General features: G+C 43.5%; 1 long non-coding RNA gene across 1 annotated transcript in view; it reads left to right on the top strand.

Annotated features, from left to right (window-relative positions):
• Positions 1-20,245, top strand: part of LOC137538490 (uncharacterized) — a 62,449-nt gene that overhangs the window by 9,640 nt on the left and 32,564 nt on the right. The window contains exon 2 of the long non-coding RNA XR_011024808.1: positions 15,535-15,606. This is a non-coding gene — a long non-coding RNA (uncharacterized lncRNA). The remainder of the gene's footprint in view (positions 1-15,534; positions 15,607-20,245) is intronic.

Genomic DNA, 20,245 nt, shown 5'->3' with positions numbered 1-20,245 from the left:
TTAGACACAGAAAACGAGGTTGTAGAGGCAAAGGAAAAAAAAAGCAAAAGATAACACTCCTTCCCTCCACCACCAACACCACCACAATCACTGAAACCAAAAAGAGCATTTTCAATCTCTCCCACCATATCCTTACCAAACATGAAACCGGTTTATTAGAAAAAGGCCTCTCCTTCTGCCCCACCAACCAATCAAATCTATTCGAATTGTTCAGTGATCTCAACACCTATGTCCGCAAACTCACATTAAAAAGACATTTTGCCCTAAAAAAACATGCTGCTGCTCTACATACCGATTCGATCCAGCTTATCATCACCACGAATGACACACTCCCCATAGTCTCCGTACCCACCGCCGAGATAGAAACTGAAAAATACATCAATACTCAACTAAAAGGCCGTTCACGTTTCTACCCTACTGCATCAAAGGGTAATTATACAGATACTTTTTACTCCCTAGTCTTGAAGGATTTACAAGAACTCAATATTCCCGACATCATCCCTACATCAAATCTTTCAAAGGTCGAAAGATCCGCCCTCAAAACTCTGAAAAACAATTCCAACATTGTCATTAAACCAGCAGATAAGGGTGGAGGAATTGTCATCCTAGACAAAATTGAATATTTAGAGGAATCTCTTCGGCTACTCAACAATCCTGAACATTATACACTACTACCCACTGACCCCACCCCTGAAATCAATAAAATCTTAAAACAGTTCATTAGTGAAGCCTTACTGAACAATATCATCACCAAAAATGAGAGAAACTTCATTATTAACCACCATCCCAAAACTCCTTGTTTCTATTATCTGCCCAAAATCCACAAAAGCCTCCAGAAACCACCAGGCAGACCAATCATCTCCGGTATAGATTCTGCTACTAGCAACCGTTCCCGATTTATAGACACACATTTACAACCCCACATCCAATCCTTACCATCCTTTCTTAAAGATTCCCAACACCTCATCAACTTCATACAATCAATACCCTGGCAAGACGAATATGTCTGGTTAACCTGCGATGTCACCTCTCTTTACACTAACATACCACATACTTTTGGCCTTACAGCTTTACAATATTACCTTCAGTCAAATACCTCCATGCCACAAACCCAACAATCATTCCTCATGCAGTGTACAGAATTTATTCTTAACAACAATGTCTTCACCTTCCAAGAACAAACATACCACCAGGTCAGCGGCGTTTCCATGGGAAGTTCTTTCTCCCCCTCCTATGCTAACCTAGCTATGGGATATTTTGAATATATAAAAATGTACACTCACAACCCGTTCTCAAGCAACATAATTTTCTACAAACGATATATAGACGACCTAATATTCATATGGAAAGGTACTCCCGACATAATCCTGTCTTTTCTCAAATATCTCAATACCAACACGGCCGGCCTACAGTTCACGTCCCATCATGACCCAGTATCCATAGAATTTCACGATCTCATTCTGTACACAGACCAACATCATATCAAAACTAAAACATTCTTTAAACCCGTTGACGCCAATAATTATATACATTACCGTAGTTATCACCACCGCCCCCTGGACCAAAAACACCCCATACAGTCAGTACAAAAGAATTTACCGCAACTGCACTGACATACGACAATACAACACCCAGTCCAAAATACTCAAAGAAATTTACCGATCGTAAATATCCCCAAAAAATTACTAAGTGATGCGTACAAAAAAGCCACAGTCACTAACCCGCCAAAACCTAACTCTGATACTCAGACTACAGAAATGCCCAGGTTCATCACCAAATTTAGCCTCCAGCACCATTCTATCCGGAATATTCTGAACGACAGGTGGGAAATCCTCCTGCAGGACCCCCACCTGAGGACCATTATTCCACCCAGACCCACCATTACATACAGACGTGCCCCCCAACCTTCGTAGTATACTAGCTCCCAGCAAACTCCGTCACACACCATTGAACACTGGTCACGACTCTGGCACCATGACACCAGGCTGTGCCCCGTGTAACAACAAAAAATGTCTGGACTGCCAATTTGTTATCAACACATCATCCTTCATCTCCCAGGTTACCAGAACTGAATATCCTATCAAAAACACAATCAATTGCGAATCAAGGTTTATCATCTATGTTATTTCATGCCCGTGTCGGTTGCAGTATGTGGGCAGGACCACTCAACAAGCACGTAGCAGAATAGGACAACACAAAATAAATATATTAAACAAATACCCCTTACACAGCGTTTCGCGTCACTTTTCCACCCATCACAACAGCGATCCAACATTCTTTCACATCACTCTCATCGAATCTGTTCCACACAATTGTCCTGACTCTTTTGACTCCATTAAAAAACGTGAGATGTTTTGGATACAGATCCTCAAGACCTTAACCCCAGATGGTCTGAACGAAATACTTGAAAAAATTCAGTAGCCCACCATATTTACTGCATAAAACTTTCTCTTTTTAATCTGGTCCTCTCTTTTTAATTTATTTATACATCGTCTTTAAATATATATAAATATATATATATATATATATTTATATATATACACCTTCCTCATCATCCGAGTCTGACTCCTCTTCCCCACACGACTCTTCCTTCTCCCCCCTCTGTGCTGCCGCAGGTGTTGAGGAAACATCTGGTTCTGATGAGAATTTATCCCACAACGCTTCCTCCCGTAACTGTTCCTGTTCACGCTCCTCCACAGCTTGATCCACCACTCTATGCACGGCATGCTCCAGGAAGTAAGCGTACGAGATCAAGTCGCTGATGGTGCCTTCACTGCGACTCACCAGGTTGGTCACTTCCTCAGACGGCCACATGAGCCTGCATGCATTCCGCATGAGTGTCCAGTTGTTGGGCCAGAACATCCCCATCTCCCCAGTCTGTGTCCTTCTACTGTAGTTGTAGAGGTACTGGGTGACGTCCTTCTCCTGTTCTAGCAGGCAAGAGAACATAAGGAAGGTCGAATTCCTGCGAGTTGGGCTATCGCAAATCAGGCATCTCACCGGCAACTTGTTTCTCCGCTGAATGTCCGCAAAGCGTGCCATGGCCGTGTAAGACCGCCTGAAATGCCCACACAACTTCCTGGCCTGCTTCAGGACATCCTCTAAGCCTGGGTACTTTGACGCAAATCTTTGAATGACTAGATTCAGCACATGTGCCACGCAGGGTACATGTGTCAAGTTTCCCAAACTCAAAGCCAACAAGAGATTGCTGCCGTTGTCACACACCACGTTGCCGATCTCCAGCTGGTGTGGGGTCAGCCACTGATCCACCTGCTCCAGTGTGACTCTTCGCTTTGAGGCAAGACATGTCTAAAATGGCATGACACCGTCGTACCTGGCATGCAGCATAGGCCCTGGGGAGTTGGGGCTGTGTAGCTGGAGAGGAGATAGCAACACCAGCAGAGTTGAACTGCCACTCAGCCAAGGAGGAGGTGGAGGAGGACGACAGCGAAGAGGATGTAGCAGGAGGCCTGCCTGCAAGCCATGGAGGTGTCACAAGTTGGTCCGCTGCACAGCCACGTACTCCCTGCTTGCCATCAGTCACCAGATTGACCCAATAGGCTGTGTAAGTAATGTACCTCCCCTGACTGTGCATGGCAGACTAGGCATCCGTGGTCAGGTGGATCCTTGACCCAACGCTATCAACCTCACGGTACAGTTTGGGTATCTCCTTTTTAGAGAAAAAATTGCGACCTGGCATCTTCCATTGCGGTGTGGAAGGCCTTAGAGTCCACCAGCTGGTGAGCTAACAGTTCCGCCAAGCCAGCTGTCAGATGCCGGGCAAGGGGGTGACTGGCAGAAATTGGCTTTTTCCGCTCAAAGATTTCCTTTACAGACATCTGGCTGCTGTGGGCAGAGGAGCAGTAACCACTTAAGGTCAGAGGCGGAGTGAAGGAGGGTGGCTGTGAAGGTGCAAGGGAGAAAGCGGCTGAAGATGCTGCACCTGAAGGAGGAAGAGGAGAAGGAGGGTGGCTTTTCTTTTGTGTGCTGCTTTTCCTCTGGTGCTCTTCTTATTGCAGTTTGTGCCTTTTCTCCATGTGCCTTCGTAAGGCAGTTGTCCCTACGTGGGTGTTGACCTTTCTACGGCTCAATTTTTGGAGGCAGACAGAACAGATGGCATTGCTCTGATCTACATAAAACATAGGTTAACGAGTACAGGCGCCCTTTTTCAGGAACTTGTAGACCAGCTGCAGACAGGAAAGATTCTATCCTCAGTCTCCAACAATCTAATATACAGTAAACTGCTGCGCTGAAGTTCCTATAGTCACAAATGATATAGGGCCGTCTCTCCTCTTAGTGGTACTCTGCAGAACTCACACCAGGGAGATATAAACCAGAGATGTGGGGGACTCCCTCAGTTTCAAGAAACAGATCCACTTTTATTAATATAGGAAGTGCAGATATACACGTATAAAACACTCACATTTGTGGGTCCTATTTCCCATAGGACCCACCGGCAATAATCGCTTCCCACTATGGTGGTACTAGGCACCTCACCAAATGGCACTCTCTGTAGTGTATGCCCGCTCTCAACCCGACCGGTTTTGGCCTTCTGCCATCCTCAGGGGTATTGAGAGCAGGCGGGCAATCACATCTTTTATATTAAAAATAATCCAGTATCATTACCTGCTAATTCCTGTTCGAATCGGTGCCATTCGCCATCCTCTGCATTCAGGTTTCCATCCGGAAATGTATGCGTTACACCTTGGTCACGCTTGATTTCCAGTTCCGGTTGCGTCTCAGCTTAACCACCGCCCGACCTGATACGCTGGAGGGTTGCGGCCGTGAATACATGTTCAATGCCAGACTTTATTTGTACACTGCGCGCTCACAGCGTCGCATAGGACGTGACTTGAAATGTGTATTATGCGACCTTAAGATCACACTCAGCCACCAGTTGTATATAGTGTGACCCAAAGGTCACACCAGAGATGACATTCAAACACTTAAATATAAAGTGCTCTATGCGTACATACATATAAAACAGGGTTAGCAGCCATAATAATCAAATTAATACATTAACAAAAAAGGATTTTCCTTCAGTACCTGCATATAAAATTGACACAATCGTAATATTTAAAATTAATTCATCATTGCACAAACCCTAAAGACCAGTGATGGCTAACCTTTCAGAGGCCGAGTGCCCAAACTGCAACCTAACATCGACTTATTTATCACCGAGTGCCAATGGGCGGGGGGTTGCTGACAAATGGGTGTGGCCATGACATTGTATGGGCGGAGCTAACGTAATTATGTAACAGCGAGGCATAAGAAAGCAGTGTTTCCGCCATGATGTGAAACGAGAATTCGCATCATGGGTGTGCAGAAACTGTGTGATGCTATTTATTAGTATACCCACCGTAACCCCAAAGCAGCAAATATAGCCAACTATGACCATTAAATAATAAATGCAGCAACAGTTACCCCCAGACACCAGAAAATAAACGCAATGTGGGCAACATTTCAGCAGAAAATAACGCAATGTGGGAAACATTTCACTAGAAAATAATGCAATGTGAGCAACATTTCACCAGAAAATAAATGCAGTGGGCCGCATTTCACCAGAAAATAAACGCAGTGGGCCGCATTTCACTAGAAAATAAACGCAGTGGGCCGCATTTCACCAGAAAATAAACGCAGTGGGCCGCATTTCACCAGAAAATAGACGCAGTGGGCCGCATTTCACCAGAAAATAGACGCAGTGGGCAGCATTTCACCAGAAAAAAAAGCAGTGGGCCACATTTCACCAGAAAATAAATGCAGAGGGCCACATTTTACCAGAAAATAAACGCAGTGGGCCACATTTCACCAGAAAATAGACGCAGTGGGCCACATTTCACCAGAAAATAACGCAATGTGGGAAACATTTCAGCAGAAAATAAATGCAGTGGGCCACATTTCACCAGAAAATACATGCAACGTGGGAAACATTTTAGCAGAAAATAAATGCAGTGGGCCACATTTCACCAGAAAATACATGCAATGTGGGAAACATTTTAGCAGAAAATAACATAGTGGGCCGCATTTCAGCTGCAAAAAAGTAAAGTACTCACCTGACAGAAGTCTTCTCTCTCGGCCGGGCTCAGGTGCGCATCTCCCCGGACAATCCTCCTGCAGTCTCCCGCGCTGACAGGACGAGGAACGGGAGAGGAGAGGGAAAGCTCTATGAGACCCAGAGCCTCCCTCTCCTTAGGTGAGTATCTGACTTTTTTATTTAAATATGGGTTCCCATTAGCTTTAAAAGGCCTAGTGGTGGGGGCGCATGTGCGGCGCGGAAGTGATGAGACGGATCTTCATGCAGCTCCTCTAATCCTCTGATCAAAGCTGTGATTACCGGGGGAATTATAACTTTCATTCACTCCAAAGTACTTGCCACCCCCGGGTAACTTGCTCGTGTATGTCGAACAGGCGGAAGAATAAGGAATCACTGGCTCAAACATCGGTGAGAGACTACTTCACCAGGGCCCGCTCCGTAAGCATGTCTTCTCAAGATGGCGCCCAGTCTCGTTCCGGCCCTTCGCAAGATCTTATTTCTGAAGACCCTGGGGATGCCTGGCCTCAACACCCTCCTGGGCTGACTAAAAAAGAGTTGGACGACAGTCTGGAAGCAATTTATAACAAATTGTCTCCAAGTTTCAGTCGGAGCTGCATCGCGCCACTACCACGCTATCACAGGAGCTGGCGGCCCTGGGAACTCGCACGCAGAAGTTGGAAACCGCCCAGGATGATTTAGTTAAAGCTCATGCTACACTTCGAAGGGAACATGAGGACCTACAATCTACGGTTATCCAGCTCCAGGTTCAAGCGGAGGACCTGGATAACCGTAACCGTCGGAATAATTTACGCATACGGGGCCTTAATGAATCCTATACAGATTTGGAGCTTCACATCGGTAAGATTTTCTAATCTCTCTTCCCTGAGGCCCCGGCTTTGGCCTTCACCTGCGACCGGATGCATCGTGCATTGAGATCAATGCCCGGACAGGACCAACCACCTAGAGATGTGATCCTATGTCTTAAGGACTTTCTCATTAAAGAGAAGATCTTGTCCGCGGCTCGTAATGCCTCTTCTCTGTTGTACGAAGATAAACCAATTCAAATTTTTCCGGATGTATCCCCTGTCACTTTGGAGAAGCGGAAAAAGATGAAGGACGTTACCGCGGTCCTCATAGAGGCCAAAATACGTTACAGGTGGGGCTATCCCTTTAAATTGATCGTGCCCCATAATGGATCTACTTTCCTGGCCACCACACCGAAGGAGGGATTGGAGATCCTGTACAAGCTTGGATTGAAAAGGCGCCCTCATTCTCCTCAACATTCTCAGCGTTCCCCTGGTAAGGACCCATCCTAGCGCCCGACCTACTCTCAAGCTTTAGACTCTTAAGGTACTTTCCGTTATTTTTTTTCTCACTTTTTTTTTTAACTTGGCCTAGTATGCTTTTTTCAAATATGAGGACTAACAGGACATTGGACCCCTTCGGTCTCCTGGATGATCAGGATCCTATTGCAACCTCGCCGAGGAAAAGATTCTGCCTTATTTTTTTTTTACTTTACCTCCTTTTTTATATATTTGCGGCTGTCCTCTCATGCTACGTGGTCAGCCTACTACCCCCCCCCCCCCCCCCATCGTGTGGTACTGTTTACATCATATTGAGAGATTTGTAGTGCCCTATGATGCTCTGTTTGCTGCAGAGGTTAAAAGACTCAATTGGCACAACCCTATGGTCAGAGTTTCAATATTGGGCCGAGGCCCTTATTTTTCAACAGGGTTGTGATATCTGGTTAAGTTTTTATTTGATGTTTGTCTTAACAGTTTTTTTGCTCCCTACAGGTACATATTCATTGCTGTGCAATTGGTTCTTATGCATTACTAGTATCTGGTTATTTTATATTCACTCCTATGGAGGTGCTTCTCCTCTCTTCTTCCTTGTATTTTGGTCTACGGTTAACACTTGTCTGTGGAGCTTTGCAATATTTTACTGGAAATGACCATTACTTTTATCTCTCATAATGTGAGGTGTTTTAATACCCCCCACAAGTGGAGGAAAGCCTTCAGGGAATATAAGAAATCCAAACCAGATTTCATTTTTTTGCAGGAGACTCATTTCTGTGATCGCTCTGCTCCCACCTTTTTTGACCCTTCCTATTCTCGAGTATTTTATACTACCTTTGAGAGGAAGAAGAGAGGAGTGGCTATTCTCATTCATAATAAGACCCCCATCACTGTTATACAGATATATAGGGACCCACAGAGCCGTTTCATCATTATTAAGGCTAGACTAGGCTCCAAGGACATAACACTGGTCAATTGCTATGTGCCCCAAAGCTCTCAAGCCCAGTTCTACAGGTCCCTGTTCCAGCATATGGATCAGTTTCATTCCCCTCATTTTATTCTAGCGGGCGACTTTAATGGTGTGTCTAGTCCCTCCTTGGACAGGAGCAGACAGACAGTCTAGAACTCTCATTTCTTGTCTACGTAAATTTCAATTATTGGACGTCTGGAGGGCTCACTTCCCTGGTATTATTCCCAAGCTAGGGACGTGTATGGCAGGCTTGATTATATGTTTGTTTCCCCTGTTGATATAGGGGGCTCTTCGGGTGTTGAGACGAGATGGCATTCTTAGTCAGATCACGCTTCATTACAGGTATCATTTCATCATCTTGGCTTTCCCTATTCGATGGCTCATTGGAGGCTTAATGACTCCCTATTATCTGACTCCTCGGTGAGGGATCAACTTTCTACCACCCTCGAGAATTTTTTTGAGGATAATGAGACTGATGGTCTATCACCGGGAACTCTTTGGACTGCACATAAGGCCGTCCTTAGGGGCCATTTAATAAGCATAGCCAAGCATAAGCAAAAATCTAGAGGCGCAGAGATTGCTCGTCTTAGTAGAGAACTTGATATTTTGCATAGGAGGACCGTAATTGGCAGTTCAGGCTCCTTGAGAGATCTTATTGCTAAACGCAAAGAACTAGAATCCTGTTTTGATTCCCAAATTGATAAAGAACTCCGACGTTTTAAAACTCGGTGTATTTTACTGGGCAACTCGCACTCAAAAATGTTTGCCCGTAAACTGAACCAATCATATAGAGTCCCTCATGTGTACAAACTTCGAGACTCGAGGGGCCGCCTCATCTCTCATCCGAATGAGGTTGTAAAACTGTTTGAGTCCTTCTATGGTAAACTCTATACCCCCGAAGCTTCTCCTTCTCCTGAATTTATCAAGAACTGGCTGGATACTTTACCACTGCCCAGGTTGAACGCTGATCAGGTCGAGACTTTAGGCCATTCAATCACTGATGATGAAATACGTACAGCTATCCAATCTCTTAAAATTCTAAATCTCCAGGCCCTGACGGGTATACGGCTTTATATTATAAAACTTTCAGTCACATACTCCTACCCCGTCTTAAGGGCTTGTTTAATTCAGTTATGAACGGTTCTCCTCTTCCTAAAGAGATGTTGTTGGCCAGTATGTCTCTTATTCCTAAACCTAAATTGGACCATACACAACCTACCAATTACAGACCAATCTCAGTCCTGAATAACGACATTAAATTGCTGGCAAAAATCCTAGCCCTTAGATTAAATGGAGTTATTCAATCAATTATTTCCCCTTCTCAGACGGGATTTATTCCTGGACGTCAGCTTACTGACAACACAAGGCTAGCTATTAATATCATACAGGATGCTTGGTTAACAGGGGAAAGGTTGGTTTTATTGAGTCTCGACCTGGTCAAAGTGTTTGACTCTGTGCTCTGGCCTTACATGAACACTACTTTGCACCATTTTAGTATTCCAGGTACAATATTAAATACAATCCAGTCTCTTTATCGTTCTCCTGAAACAATAATTAGGATCCCAGGTGCTAATTCTTCCTCTATAACTATGCAAAGGGGCACCTGTCAGGGGTGTCCCCTTTCCCCTTTAATTTTTTCTCTGATGATGGAACCCTTAGCATGCGCCATTAGGTCAAATTCGAATATTAACCACTTTACCCCCGCCCGTACGGATTTCTCCGTCCCTTTTTCCATCCTTTAACCCCCAGGGACGGAGAAATCCGTACTTTCCGCTCTCCCGCCGCTGCCCGCGCTCCCGCTCGTAAACACGCCGCCCGCCGCTAGTAAACACGCCGCCGCCCGCTCGCCCAGAGATCAACGAACGGGAAAATCCATTCCCGTTCGTTAATCTAAGCCCCGCAATGATCCGCTGCCGCTCGGCTGAGCAGCGCGATCATTGTGAGAAATAAACTCCCAGCCTCTTTCTACTTCCTGCAAGCATCCGGAAGGACGCTTGCAGGTCGTATGAAACAAAAAGGTACTGTTGCCATCTTGTGGCCAAATAGTAAAACTACACCCTAAGAATTTTTTACACACAAATAAACTAGTTTTACACAAAAAATTAACTCCTTACCTCCCACACTCCCCAAATTTAATCTAAAGCTATGCCAATTAACTTTCCTCCAGCTGTTTATAAGGTCTACCAGGCTAATTTTCCTTTTGATTGGTCCCTAGATTTTATCCCCTATCTAGGTATAAAGCTAACTTCCACATATGAGACCTTATTTAAACATAATTTTCCTTCTTTGTTTACGTCGGTTCTAAGGAACCTGAAAGACTGGCTTGCATGCAAAATCTCTTGGTCTGGTCGCATGGTGGCCTATAAAATGACCCTTTTGCCAAGGCTCTTATTCTTTTTCCGAGCAATCCCAATACCGGTTTCTAGATCCCTTTTAAATTCAATTCAGGGGCAGATCTTAAAATTTATTTGGGATAGGCGACCCCCTCGAGTTAGTCGTAAATTTTTGCAAAAGCCTAAGCATTTAGGAGGGATGGGTTTACCTGACCTATGGTCCTATTACCTTGCCTCACAGTTTGCTCAGTTGGGCGGTTGGTATTCCACATTGGAACCTCCTCTTTGGGTAGTCTTTGAGAGAGATACCATTGGCCCTTATAACCTTCATTCTTTATTACCCTCAAGTAAGAACCTTTCTAAACACCTTTTAAAGTACAATAAAGTTGTTTCCCATGGGATATCTTTATGGTGGCGGAGGTTTGGGCAGTCCCCTCCAGGAATCTCAACTATCCCTTTAATTGGTAATCCGGATTTCCCCCCAGCCTTTGATAACTCAGGTACATTTAAATGGTGGGAAGATAATGGTATGCATTATGCTAAAATTTTTTGGATCTCTGATATTTTTTTTCCTTTGAACAGATTAGATTCACCAAGGATGTTCCTAGATCGGAATTTTTTCATTATCTGCAGATTAGGCATTTTTTGCGTTCAAGGAGCCTTGGCAAAAGGGTTGACCCCCCGTCACTTTATGATAGATTATGTAGAGGGGATATCCAAAGTAAGGAACTCATCTCCTCTATTTATGAGGATTTGATCACAACTGGTATTGAAACCAAACCCAAATATATATTGGATTGGGAAGGGGAATTGGGGATTACTCTAACTGAAAATCAATGGACGCTCATTTATGATAGAATATTAAAATCCTCTCCATCCCCCTGCGTAAGGGAAACCGCTTTTAAATTGATGATGAGATGGTATAATACACCGGTTAAACTACATAACATTTTTCCTACTTATTCTCCATTATGTTTTAGGGGTTGTGGGGGTATGGGTACATTAACTCACATCTTTTGGGACTGCACGGTCGCTCAATCCTTTTGGGCTGAAATTTGGACCTTGTTTCACAATATTACTCAAATAACGGTTGCTAGTTCCCCGGCCCAAGCTTTGTTATATGCTAATGCCCCTACTATCCCTAAGTCCTTCAGACGGTTATATAGTGCTTGCCTGTTAGCTGCCCAATGTGTTATTGCATATAATTGGAAGCAACATACTTTACCTTTTTTATTATTTAAACAAAGATTGGATCTTATTATGGAATCGGATACATTGGCTAGTGTTATCTCCTCTTCCTACGATAATTTTCAAAAAAGGTGGTCTGCCTGGTTGGAATATAAATCCAATTCTTCTCCTGCTTGAATTTATATGTGCCGCATTTGGTGCCAATGTCTCGGCAATGTCTTATTTAATATGTGCCTTTTTGTAGTATGGAGCAAAATTGTTAGAGGGTTTTGTTTGTTTTATTGTTTTACTGTCATCTTATCTCATTGTAAGTAACTGCTGCATATAATTCTGTTATTTTATAAGTCTTATATTGCATTGTGCTCTGTTGATGACTTTGTTTATGCTAATAAAGGCTTTTTGTAAGCTAAAAGGCCTAGTGGTTAAACCCACATATATCAGTCCACATGGACACTCTAGGCGGTAAATTACCATTTTGCTATCACAGTTATAGAAGTCCTTGATTTTATATGTTGTTGATCCTGTGCTGTCATTAAATTCAGTAGTTCTTCTTTTTACCGTTTTGCATTTTTTACATGCATAGCAAGTGCCACATTTAAAAAAGCCAGTTAATTCTACAATTCTTTCTGTTTTCCGCTGTGGAATGTCAATAGCACTGCTCATGAGTAAATCTCTTAGATTTGGAGATCTACACCTCTGTCTCTCGTACTAATTTCTTATCTGATTCACCCAATCTCCACCTTACTGTAACCTTTCTCTAAAAATCTTTCCGTTAAAATGTCAGCCTCTTTATTAAAATCATCTTTTGTCGTGCAATTTCTATAAAGTCTCAAGAATTCACTTTTGGGCACATATTTTAGCCAGTTTGGGTGATGACAGCCGGTTGTTGAAATATATCTATTTCTGTCAGTCGGTTTTAGGTAAGTATTCGTTTGTATGACTCCTTTTTCAGAAACTATTTTCAAGTCCAGAAAATGTACGCTATTTTTGCTATATTCGCAATTAAATTTTAAACTTACATCATTCCTGTTAAGATAATCTATAAAAGATAAAAAGGAGTCTTCATCTCCATCCCACATAAAAAACACATAATCGATATAACGTTTCCACATCTTTAATTGTGGAAATTTATTAAAATCAATAAAAGTTTCCTCCCATCTGGCCACATATAAGTTTGCTAAACTGGGGGCGTACTTAGCGCTTATAGCTACTCCAATATTTTGTGTGTAAAACATCCCATTATACCAAAAGTAATTCCTGTTCATTGCAAATGCTAAAAGTTTCATTAAAAATGTCCTTTGTTGAGCCGTAAAATTATTTTCTCTTTTTAGGTAAAATTCTACTGCTTCAGCACCTTTTTCTTTATTGATAATTGTATATAAAGAGGTCACATCTGATTAAAAAGGTTGAGGGTACATGTCTTACTTCATCTAAAATTTTAATAAGTTCTCTAGAGTCTTTCAAATAAGATGGAGTCTTTTTAACCAGAGGTTGTAAAAAAAAAAGTCAATAAATTCTCCCACCCTTGCCGTTATTGACCCAATGCCGCTGACAATGGGTCTCCCTGGGGGGTCAGTTAAATTTTTATGTATCTTGAGAAGACAATAAATAACTGGAGTTCTATTAAAGGAAGGTACCAGATAATCTGCTTCTTTTTGGATAAGGATCATGTCTTCTACTCCACTTTTTACTAGCTTTTTTAGTTCCTCCATGTACTCTGTACCTGGGTCCTTTTTTAAAATACTGTAAGTTTCTCCATCCTGTAACAGGTCATTCATCAGTTTCTCATACTGTTCCTTATTTAGTAGCACGATTCCTCCCCCTTTGTCTGCGGGTTTTATTATTATATTTTTCCTTTCTCCTAAACTTTTAATGGCAGTTCTTTCCGTTGTCAGACGGGGCTTTTTTTACCTTCATAGTTAAAATGTCTCTATTTATTACATTTTTAAAAGTCTCTACTTCATGGTGATTCCCATGTGGTGGATTAAAGGTGGAGTTGTTACGTACCCCACCAATAAGGAACTGTTTACTTAAACTTGTATCACCAGTGCTACCTGATGGTGCATTGCTATGTGCAAAATATTTTTTTAGATGCAATTTACGAATACATTTTTGTACGGAACGGATGTGGTGCTAGTAGTAGCGCTGGTGGCTGTGGAAGATGAGGTGTTCTGTGTTAAATAGTCAACCACGTCCTGACAAATCTCTGGAGTTGATGGGACGTCCCTTCTACTGAGCACTGTACTTTGGTCCAGGGCCGCACGAAATCACATCAGCACGACCTCGAACAAACCTGCCGGGTGGCCTACCTCTGGTTCTGCCTCTACCTCTACCTGTTTTGTCCATTTTGTCCGTATCAGGGGGGATAAAGTGAAAGGTATGCACTGACTTGTCTAATACAATGCGCAGTGACACAGGTGCAGTTAACAGATATGCATGGAGTGGTATATCACACTGCATGCACTCACGTAGGTAGGTGCACTGAACACAACAGGTAGGTATATGCAGTGATGGGTATTACAAATGTGCACCTGCCCAACACATGTACCGTGAACAGGCACAGTGACTGGTGGTATTAAATGTCACACTGCATGCACTCACATAGGTAGGTGGGTGCACTGAAGTGAACAACAGGTAGGTAGGTATATGCAGTACTGGGTATTAATATGGGCACCTTTCACACACAGACAGGTACCGGACAGGCACAGTGACACTGCATGCGCTCACGTAGGTAGGTGGGTGCACTGTAGGGAACAACAGGTAGTAGGTATATGCAGTGATGGGTATTACAATGTGCACCTGGCACAGTAGTAATTATACCACCAAGGGGCCAAAGGCCAGCTGCGACTGACTGACAGGGCTGTATATAATGCAAGTGGACCACAAAAAAAATAAAAATAAATAGATCACTAGAACAAGATTAGCTCTCAAAAGAGCTGTTGAGGGGTGCTTTTTTAGCAATAACAATCAGCCAGGAGCAAGCTAACAAGCCTACAAGAGCCTAACTAAGCTTTCCCTATGAGAGTCTGCAGCAGCTATCCCTTCTCTAATTACTGCAGGCACACGAGTGAGTCCAATGCCTGACGCTGCCTGCCTTTTATAAGGGGGGTGGGGCTCCAGGAGGGAGTGTAGCCTAACTGGCTACAATGTGCCTGCTGACTGTGATGTAGAGGGTCAAAGTTGACCCTCATGATGCACTGTGGGGACGAACCGAACTTCCGGAAAAGTTTGCGGTTCTCCGCGATCGCGAACCCCGGAAGTTCGCCTGAAATCGTTCGCCGGCAGCCGTTCGGGCCATCTCAAGTTTCAACCAGTGGTGTTTTTTTTTTATATATTGAATTATTTAGATTATGCGTCTTTGTAGTCATGGCAACTGTATTTTATTAATCCTTGTATTTATATAGCACAGACATATTAAAGGAACACAATCAATAACCAAGTTTTCTAAAATGACAATGTATAAATAATGTCTAAGCTGTGTAAGCATTTTTCCTACTTTTCATGTTAAATATCAGAGGCAAAAGCTGTAATTGGCTGTGTGTATGTTGTAGCTGCATTGGAACAAATCATTAGCAACGGGGAGTCTGTGCTTCAATGTTACACAGCCAGTGCTGTTCTTTGCATATGAGACTACAGAGTGTTTTTCTTTGAAAGCAAAAAAATTACAAATGTTTATGCTGTACATAAGATACATTTCCTCTTCTCATTCAGCTCATTACTCTACTCATTCAGAGAGAGAGAAGCAACTGCAGTTAAGCTAGTGAGGCCTGTCATCTGCTAAAGGTAAATAGTACACACATAATTAGGAACGTGTCACAAACTATTCCCATATATGTTTTTTTTTTAAATTGTTAATCGATAGTGTTCCTTTAAGCGATAAATACTGTGCTTCACCGGAACATGTAAATTAAAGTGATGCCCTTATCCACATTTTTTAAGTATTTTTTATTCAGAATGAATCAATTTACCAGTAACCAAACCAAAGATTTTTGGGGGTGTTGTGGGAGGAACCATCTAAAGACAGAGAACATAAAAACTTTACACTGAGATTTATCCATGGTGGAAAGTGAACCAAGTACTCCATGTCTGCAAAGCAAGAGCTTTAACTGCTCTGCAGTGGTGCAGAAATAAAGTTTTTAGTGTTCTCTTTTGGAGTGTCTTATTAATAAGCGGGGATGGGTGTATATACACAGCTAAATGCCAAATTTCGTTCACATCCTTGTGCTTATTGTGTGTACCCTCACCTACTTATGATGTCCTTTCACTGGCTGATTGCAGTCACATGTGCAACACCAAAATGTAAAAGGCAGAAATAAGCTTCCTAACATTCTTTTAATGTTTATGGTTGCCGTGGAGATTTTTGTGATTTTTCGTATCACACAAAAGATTTTGCAGTCATATGACCACTGTTCTCGCTGCCTTCCCATTCCAAGATCCCACAGTGCTGTTTCTCGAATTTCCCTATAGAGCCAAGCAGGCTGAGGCATTAGGTGTCATTTCACACCACCACTAAAACAGTTTAATGAAACCAGTAGCGAATACCATTTTAGCTCACTTCTAAACTGTAGTTTTAGTAAAGTGTTTGATAAGTGTATATAGTTTTCTGTGCCTGAAAACCCAACTAAACAAGGCAAATTGTAACAGCAATCAGGCCGATAGGCCAGTATAAAAAGTGCATAGAGGCAAGTAGTGGACAGAATACGCAAATGGACTTGGAACAACAGTACTACTTTACTTTCTCTCCAATATGGCTGCAGCTGCTGGTTGTTTGAATCAGATGTGACACACAAAAAAAAATATATGTCTAACTACATTTCCCAAAATCATAGTATAGTATAAAATGTGTCCATGTAGCGAAGTGGAACATTGTCATTTACAGGATGCAAAAGGGAATCTGAAGTGAAAATAAACTTATGAGAATGAATTGTATGTGTAATACAGCCAAGCTATAGAACATTGGTAGCACAGATATAACAATGACAATAATATTTTTATAGTGCTTTTCTCCCCGGGGACTCAAAGCACAAAGCAGTTACGCGTTATGCAGTCTCAAATGCTCGGGAAAAGAGGTGGTTTTTTTTTTAGCCTTTTCTTAAAGTGGATCCGAGATGAAGTTTTATACATTGCATAAGAATCTTCCTTACATTTTATACATTGCATAAGTCTTCCTTACATAGACTTTGTTTTAGTACGCCAATTCCCTATAAATTAAACAAGCCTCGCCCACAGCTTCTCCAAAATGCCAAGGCACTAAGACCCATGTAGCAAGGGCTTATGGGAGCTCAGTTTGGGCAGGAGGAGGAGGAGGTTTCTAGCAAGAGATATCAGAGGAAGAGGGGAGGGGGAGTGGAGTTTTCACAGGCTAAGGAGTGGAGATGCAGTTGCAGATTACCTGTGTAATGATGACAAACAGAACATGGCCGCTCTCATTGTATCACAGGAATAAATCATCATCTTAAACTGTTGAAGCTGTATGCAGCCAGATTTGCTTTGTAAACTATCTAAACTTTAGATAAAATATATAGACAAGATACTTGTTATAGTTAGTTTTTCATCTCGGATCTGCTTTAAAGTGAATGTTTACCAATTTAAAAATAAAAAAGTCAGATACTCACCTAAGGAGAGGGAAGGCTCGGTCCTAATGAGCCTTCCCTCTCCTCTCCCGGTCCCGCGCAGGATCCCCCGTAGCAGTATTCGACCAGTTCGGTCAAATACTGCCACTTCCGCAGTCGAAGGGAGCTTTCAGAAGCCTTCGGGAGCACTCGGGCTCCCGAAGACGGGCCGCTCCATACTATGCATGCGCGAGCGCCCTCTATGACGCCCTCGCGCGTACATAGTATGGAGCGGCCCGTCTTCGGAAGCCCGAGTGCTCCCGAAGACCTCCGAAGTCCCTGCGGCGGCGGACGCGAACGGGGGAGCCAGCGCAGCACCGAGGGCACCAGGAGAGGAGAGAGAAGGCTCATTAGGACCGAGCCTTCCCTCTCCTTAGGTGAGTATCTGACTTTTTTATTTTTAAATTGGTAACCATTGGCTTTAAAGGACAACTGAAGAGAGAGGTATATGGAGGCTGCCATGTTTATTTCCTTTTAAGCAATACCAGTTGCCTGGCAGCCTTGCTGATCCTCTGCGTCTAATACTATTAGCCATAGCCCCTGAACAAGCATGCAGCAGATCAGGTGTTTCTGACTTTAAAGTAAGATCTGACAAGACTAGCTGCATGCTTGTTCCTGGTGTTATTCATATACTACTGCAGAGAAATACACCAGCGGGGCTGCCAGGCAACTGGTATTGATTAAAAGGAAATAAATATGGCAGCCTCCGTATACCTCTTACTTCAGTTCCCCTTTGAAGCTGTCCAGAGAAGGAGCCTCTTGCACTGACTGTGGAGGAGAGTTCCATAGAGTAGGGGCTGCGTAGGAAAAGGGTTGAGCACCAAATGTAAAGTGTATCTTGGGAATAACCAGATTCATCTTACTGGCAGAGCGGAGGGTGCGTGGAGGGTCATAAAGTTTCAAAAGATCCGCTATGTATTAAGGTCCCATGTGGTTTAGAGCCTTGAATTTCAGCAGGCAGATCCTAAAATTGATTCTCCATTTTACTGTCAAACAGTGAAGAGTTTGCAGTACTGGGGAGCAGGCATGGGCTTAAAATTGCGCAAAAAGTGGGATCAGCGCATCACCAGGCCGCCTCCGATCAGAGATGCGCTGAGCTCCCCCAGAGACTGCAAACGCACCTTGAACCAAAACAGAGGCTCTGCATATACACCAAAAGCAAAGCTGTTAAGTGGGAGCGGCTGACCAAAAATGAATTAAATTAGTACATGGCAAGGAAATGAACAGCGCTACTTAAAAACAGATGAGTGCCTACCTGCAAAAGAGTGCAAGCCCCACTTATGGGATAAAATACACACTGAGCATACACATGCCCTGTCTACCACTGGAGGATGTTGGTTTCCTGTAACAGCTTGCATGCAACTTGTTAAGTACTCGTCCCTCCCACTGCGAAGAAGTCAATCCTCCATGGGAGGGGACCTAACTAACTAACTGAGCTGTTTGGGTTCAAGGTGCGTTTGCAGTCTCTGGGGGGGCTCAGCGCATCTCTGATCGGAGGCCATTCGGAGGTGGCCTGGTGATGGGCTGATCCCACTTTTTGCGCAATTTTCAATTTTCTATTTTACTTGGTAGCGCGCCCAGGCTATGCATATGCATAGGTAGGATTTAGTTAGTGTTAGGTCCCCTCCCATGGAGGATTGACTTCTTCGCAGTGGGAGGGACGAGTACTTAACAAGTTGCATGCAAGCTGTTACAGGAAACCAACATCCTCCAGTGGTAGACAGGTCATGTGTATGCTCAGTGTGTATTTTATCCCATAAGTGGGGCTTGCACTCTTTTGCAGGTAGGCACTCATCTGTTTTTAAGTAGCGCTGTTCATTTCCTTGCTAGGCATGGGCTTAAATTCGGATTCGGGTGATCCGGATAGTTACTATCCAGATTTCACCCAGTAATGCTGTGCGGGCTGGGTCGGGGGGTTAAGCTTACCTGTCTGACTTCTTTTTCGTTCGTCCCTCGGCGCCTCCCACGATGCATTCCAAGCGGCGTTCACGTGATTACAAACACTTCCTCCTTCTGGGTTGAAGGAGGAAGTGTTTGTAATCACGTGACGCGCGTGGTGCGGATCGTGGTAGGCGCCGAGGGACGAGCGAAGAAGACGTCAGATAGGTAAGCTTGACTCCCCCGCCCAGCCCGCACAGCATTAGTGGGTGAAATCCGGATAGTAATTATCCGGATCACCCGAATCCGAATTTAAGCCCATGCCTGCTGGGGAGATGTGTGAGCTGTGGGGGCATTGGTTAGGAGTCTGGCTGCTGCATTCTGTACTAGTTGTAAGGGGTGCAGAACCTTATCTGGGGGTCCGACGAACAGGGCATTGCAGTAGTCCAGGCAGAAGGATACAAATGCATGAACCAGAGCAGGTAGGTCTTCAGCTGGGATAAGGTGTTTGATTCTCGCTATATTTCTCAGATGGAAGACTTGACGACAGTTAGTACGTGCTGAGTGTTAGCTTTCCATCCAGGATCACTCCAAGGTTTCGCACAGAGTCTTTATACTGTACTGTATCTCCTCCAATTGCTAGTTTGAAGTGGGGAGAGTTTTGGACTTTATCTATCATGTGTGGCCCGTCTACCACCAACACCTCTGTTTTGAGTTCAGCCTCAATCAGCTGGTGTTCATCCATTTTTGTAATTCCAGTAGACAGGCACTGATATGAGTCTCATATTGTTTCCAGTACAGGAAGAGATAAGAAACTTCACTTGTTATCTATGTAAAAGAGCTTCTCTGAGCTCTCTGACCAGTTTAGTCAGCTACAGTACTGTTTTCTGAGGCACTTGTACAAAGAAAACCAGTGACAGGCAGTTTCAGAT

The sequence above is a fragment of the Hyperolius riggenbachi genome, chromosome 11 (assembly GCF_040937935.1).
Source record: "Hyperolius riggenbachi isolate aHypRig1 chromosome 11, aHypRig1.pri, whole genome shotgun sequence".
Taxonomy (NCBI): Eukaryota; Metazoa; Chordata; class Amphibia; order Anura; family Hyperoliidae; genus Hyperolius; species Hyperolius riggenbachi.
The sequence above is the reverse complement of the archived record's forward strand: the minus strand, read 5'-3'. Positions and strand labels throughout refer to the sequence as shown.